The 6,000-nt window shown below is 47.1% G+C and overlaps 1 pseudogene; it reads right to left on the bottom strand.

Moving 5' to 3' along the window:
* Nucleotides 1–3,312: 3,312 nt before the first annotated feature.
* LOC123057727 (UDP-glycosyltransferase 88F3-like) lies at nucleotides 3,313–4,742 on the bottom strand (annotated as a pseudogene).
* Between the last annotated feature and the right edge of the window lie 1,258 nt (nucleotides 4,743–6,000).

Here is a 6,000-nt window from a genome sequence, read left to right as displayed (position 1 = left end):
AAATTACTACTTGTACTAACCTTGTCAAGTGTGTGCATGTAACAAATGTTGGACATAACTAAACACGGAAGAATGAAATGCAACATATGGAAGAATCGAATGCTCATTCCTTTCTCTCTGCTTTTTGCGAGGACCATTACTCTCCCTTTAACAAGGCTAAAACATCATAATAAGACTTAACAGCAATCTTGAAAAGGTGGATATCCCATGTGAATCTAATTTTTCATATAAAGCACATGCCAAGTCTGTTGATCCCAGTCCAGCAATTGCACAAGAAGAAGCGAGCATCATAAATATTGAGCAACATAAGCTATGAATTGTTTATAGTACATTCCAAAATTAATAGCTTATCATCTCCATTGATCTCCAAATCTCACCTATCAGCCAAATTGAAAGAATACATGTTGAATGCAACAATTGAACGTTCGTAGATCAAGCAGTCGGGGGTGGACGAATGAGGCTAACCGTCGAGGCCGGCGGCCGGCTTCATCTAGTCCCGCAGAACATGATCCATACCCAACCACCTTGCCATCGGACGAGATGCATGGCCAGATCAAAGCTGCAGCCATGGCTGAGAAATGATATGTAAAGGACGCAAACAACCAATTGGGGTGTGGGAAAGAGGTTGCCCTTGTGGCTATAGGCACCATGGAGAACTGGGAGGTGGGATGGCGCCGACTCTTCGCCGGCGGCCGCCGCGGGGAGGGTAGTGGGCCTCCTCTCGTGTTCGTTGAAAATGCGGTGCGAGATCGCGAGGGAATTGGGGTGGAGGAAGGGAAGGGCCGCGACGCGCGGCTAGATCCTGCCGGCGACGAGGGAGGGAGGGGCCGCGACGAGCGGCTAGATCCTGCCGGGGACGAGGGAGGGAGGAGCCGCGACGAGCGGCTAGATCCTGAAAACCGTAGCGGCGGCGAGGCATAAACCCTAGCGAACGGGATAAATATCGAACCGAAAATAGCCCTCAAATTCATACCGAAAATACCCTCGAAATATTTGGGAGGGAAAATCAGATCAGTTCGAAATATTTTTTCTCCCGAAAATGCCCCTCGGGGTCTGATATAATACACGTGACATTGGTGTATTGCATCGGATCTGGACCGTCGATTTCGCTCCGACGGACGGTCCATATCGTCCGGATGCACTGTAAAATGACTCCATGTTTTTAGTGCAGCAATGGAATGGAGCGCCAAGGTGCAAGAAGAACTTTTGAGGCTCTCATCACCAACCGTCTCAATACATATGAAAGCCCTTGGTCTCGGTGTCGCGGCGTTTTGCGGTGTTGTTAGTCAGTTCGTGGTGTTTCTAGCTGTTGTTGCACTAGACTATACTTTTGTCAGTTATCGGTCACTGAGGCGTGGCTGGTTGCCGCATTTGTATTGTTTTGGCTGTGGAGTTATTCGACGTTGTATGACTAGTGGCTATGAGTGGGAGGGCCCTGGACCTTTTGGTATTTGTGTTGTTGTTTGTATCACAATCTTTTGGGCACAAGTCCATGGGGTTTGAACTGAAATCTCCAGGAAATTGATGTGCAAGGCAATGCTGATACTCTCCATTGCCTGTTCAATGGAAAATTTGTTCTTTGAGGTTTACCTGGTATATTGATTGGTCCTATGCTCTTTTTTGCCATTCCATGTTGCCATGTCTTTGATGATGTAAACGACTTGTTGATCCATTTATTCAGTTGATAATCAGTTTGCCCTTGGAGGATCCATGCCGATTGATGGATGGATGTATATGTTACCAGATCCATTCGCTTGTAAACACCCGCCATCGTATACTTCTTGCGTACAATTCTTATGAAATACAAGAGATGTTGCTTGAAATTCTTGTGAAATATAAGAGAAAAGAGACTGCACATAAACATCAACGAAGGCTTGTACATTAGGAACATAAAAATAACGAACTCTAGAACAATCCCTTTTTTTACATCCTCAAGGAAAAAACAGAGTAGCCAGCTTGATTTACTTGGAAAGTTTGCTGAAAGAACAGGGGAACTTGAACTCGGTACAATATTCTATTATTGAGATTATAAAAGCTGTGAGAAACCCGTGCCATGTAATAATTGCCTTTGTTGGAAACGAAGGGGGATCATCATTATCATCGTCATTAAACGCCCTAGAGATGCCCGCCGGCCTTCCATATTGTGCCACCCTACTGATCCGCGGCATCCTTGTTTTCTCGACCATGCCTTCTTCTAAGAGCATCTCTCTATATATACTACAAGGAGTCATTCATCCGCGTGCGGGATGCGCGTGCGACTTAGGACTTGGGCGACGGCGAGGAGAGGAGAGGAGAGGTTGGCGGCCTGCCAGACATTGACGACACAGATGAGGATCCACGCCGCTAGCTAGAGAGGTGCAGGCTTTGATAAGGAGTTCCTGACGTATGTGTACCTTGCAGTGTTTGAACTTGCATGCATCCGTCACTCTCTAATCTAATGGGCACCGAACCCTTCTCAGCTTGCACGTACTCTAGAGCTTCAAGGTGGCAGACAGAAAGAACCTGGACGCTCACTCTATCCGTATATTGTATGCTGATATATGATGATCATCCGATGAAGACGCATTATATTATGCTACAAAAGGGCGACATCATCAGTGACGAACGGAGATTTTAGGCCCCGGCCGTATGTACTAACGTCCATGAGGAGATCAGTTCAACATAGAAATCAGTCACTTATGGTTGATTAGATGGCTTTATATTAAGTTTTGCATGTAATTTAGAGGTGACAAAAAAACATGTCTATAATGGGTCATCTTTTAGCTTTATCTTCAATAACTAGCTATTCCTAAAAATATGATGAGACATATTGTGTTAAGAGATCATCTCTTGTCGAAGACGAGTCTTTTCTTATTTTCTCTCCCCTCCACCTCATTATAGACATATTGCACTGTATTTACCTTTCTCTTTTTTCTTCTGGGAGCTTAAACTCATTTTTATATAGTGCTGCTACAATTTCTTAAACAAAATCAATAATAGAACACGCACTAGGAGAAATCCTACTGTTTTCCGTCAAAAATGAATGGGAAGTAGCCTGTTAATGAAGCCAAACATTGCAGCAGCGTTTCACCCCCATGCAGCCAAGAAGCAGAGCACCGTGCATTCTAGTTTAACTTTGAATCAGTTTATCGTAGAACAGCCCCCAATTTAAAGGGTTCTTACACACTATATCAAACAAGCAACATTATATAGAAATTTCTCTATTGTGTGTTGATAGTATATGTTACAGAGAGGAAGAAACAAAAATCACACTTTTAAGACTCAACGTTCACTGCTTATTTCCATGATCATTTATAAATGATGGTGCAAATGTCAAGCTTTAACCCACGCATCCACAAAGCCCGTCATGGCCGCATCTGATTCTCCACCCTCGAGTAGAGCATCATTCGCCTGCCGCATCACTGCTAGAGTTCTTTCTCGGAGCACCCTCCCGCCCTCCGAATCCATCATCCACCTGACCTTTTTGGCAATCTCCTTTGCCTCCACCATCTCCTTGTCGTACCCTTCCATCACGACAGCCAACTCCATCTCTTTCTCGAGGAACACCGCATTCATCTTTTGCTCCGCGTACAATGGCCAGGCCAGCATAGGCACACCTGCCATAGTAGACTCGAGCACCGAGTTCCACCCGCAGTGTGTCACAAAACTTCCCACAGCATGATGTGCTAGAACGTCACCTTGTGGTGCCCATGACTTCACAACTAGGCCCCTGCCCTTGGTCCGGTCCAGGAAACCCTTCAGAAGCAGCACATCCAGGTCCGGCTCTGTAGTCGTCGTCGCTCGGCGGGCTCCGCACAACCCAGAGGAACCTTTGTCCACTAGCCTCCAGCCCGGTTGCCAGTTCCCTTGTTTGTTTGGCGCTGAACCGGCCGAGGCTGCCAAAGCACAGGAACACCACACTGGCCTTGGGTTGCGTGTCCAACCATGCGAGACACTCGTCTCCACGCTTCATGTCCACCTCCTCTGACTTGACTAGCGGCCCAACGCAGTAGACTGGGGGCGTCGAGAGGCCAGCTGGGGCGGAGAGCCCGGCGAGGATGGTGTCCATGGCACGAGGCTCCAGCGAGCGGAAGGTGTTGATGAAGATGCCCTGTGATCGGAACAGGTTGAGGCTTACATTTAGTAATGCCTGGTAGGACGCACCGTCACGATCCATGAGTGGCTGAATGGAGTGTGTCGCCGGAAACGGGGTGATCCCCGGGACGTGCACGAGTTCTTCGCCCATTTCCCGGAAGCTCCTCGTGGTTTCCCATGCAGAACCGTGAGGTGCATAAAGAAAGCCAGGATCTGGGCGCCGGAGGTGGAGAAGAAGTAGGCGGGGATGTTGAGCTCCGAGGCTACGTCCATAGCGGCACTGCAGAAGAAGTCCACCACGAGGAAGTCCGGAGATGCACCAGCGAGGAAGTCGCGTAGATGCGGGTTGGAGAGGCGGGCGAACGCTAAGGCCGGCATCACGGAGTCGTCGGACTCCAGGAGCTTGACCTGTGGCAGACGATGGAAAGAAATGGAGGGGTTGGCCGCGGAGACACCGGCGAGGAAGGGGCCCGTGGCGCCGGTATCGTACGGCGGGTCCATGAGAACGACGGTGATGGCTAGCCCACGGGCGGCGAAGAGCTTGGCGAGCTCGATCATGGGGACGAGATGCCCCATGAGTGGGGACGAGTAGAGCATCACCCGCGGCTTCCGGGGACTGATCGTGGTGGTGTTGGCTGTGATGCCGTCCATGTCGGCAACAAGAACTTTCGTTGTTGATATGTGGTGTGGGTTGTGGAGTGTAGGCTTGTGTTTGGAATGTCACAAGGTGGTAGGATGGCAAGTGATTGGTGAAGATGACCCAACATGGATTGCAGCCGTGTTGCCCAGGTTATTAGGTGGAGATTGTTTGAACTTGCATCCGTCACTCTAATCTAATGGGCACCGAACCTTCTCAGCCTCAAGGTGGCACACAGAAAGTACCGGGATGCTCACTTTATGTGTATAATATATGGTGATCATCCGATGAAGGCACATTATGCTAGAAAGGGCGACGTCATCAATGACGAACTCAATCAGACTTTACGTCCCGGCCGTGTGTGCTAACGTCCCATGGGGAGATCAGTTCAAGATAGAAACCAATTACTAATTACTAGAATCTGGTACTCCTACTACCTTTGCACGTTAACTAATACAGTAGGGAGTAGTGCTGTCCAAGAAAACAGTATGGAGTAGCAGCAGGCCGGTGAACGTACGTCATTGCTTATTGTGTTAGCCACAGTGCTTTTTTATGATTAAAAAAACAGCAGTACTTCTCTTTTTTTGTTACGAAAGACCTATCTTGATCGACTACCTAAGTATTATCGTCAATCGATCCTTATTCAAAATAATATCAGTGCCATGTTACACAAAACTAGTGTTCTAGCCTTATTCTTAATGTCTGATGATTAATCTTAATATGGGTAGACTAGAGGGTGTGAAGAGTACAAGGCAATACCACTTTAAAGTGGCAAAATGACAGTAATTATTAGAGAAAGATCGGGAAATTGGGGAATCGAAAGGGCAATGAAAACTAGCCGAGAGAGGATGGAAGAGAAAGAGGGGAAAGAAACAAAATACGAAAAGTAAATGTAAATACAATGCAAAACATTTTTTTAGGGGAAAACGTTGTCACTTTATTCAAAGTTAATAGCTCCCTCGGTAGCAATCTCCGAGCTAACACACTCAGGAGAAAGATGGAGCCAAGTTTTACATAGAGATCTAATACAACCTTTCTTAGCAAAGACATGTGCGACTTTATTCACCGAACGTCGCACCCAAGCAACCATGAACTCCTGAAAAGAGCTGAGTAAATCTTTGACCTCCTCAACTAGTTGCCCATTAGTTGAAAGGTCATTTTGGCGTTAAAAAAACAGGCCACGTGTAAGCCGGTTTTGTTTCACGGGATTTGGCTTATATCTTCATACTTTTAAAAATTCCCTAAAGTAAGCTGAGAACCTTCTGGCACCCACTCGGCTTATAGTCTTC

This window comes from Triticum aestivum, chromosome 3A (assembly GCF_018294505.1).
Source record: "Triticum aestivum cultivar Chinese Spring chromosome 3A, IWGSC CS RefSeq v2.1, whole genome shotgun sequence".
Taxonomy (NCBI): domain Eukaryota; kingdom Viridiplantae; phylum Streptophyta; class Magnoliopsida; order Poales; family Poaceae; genus Triticum; species Triticum aestivum.
The sequence above is the reverse complement of the archived record's forward strand: the minus strand, read 5'-3'. Positions and strand labels throughout refer to the sequence as shown.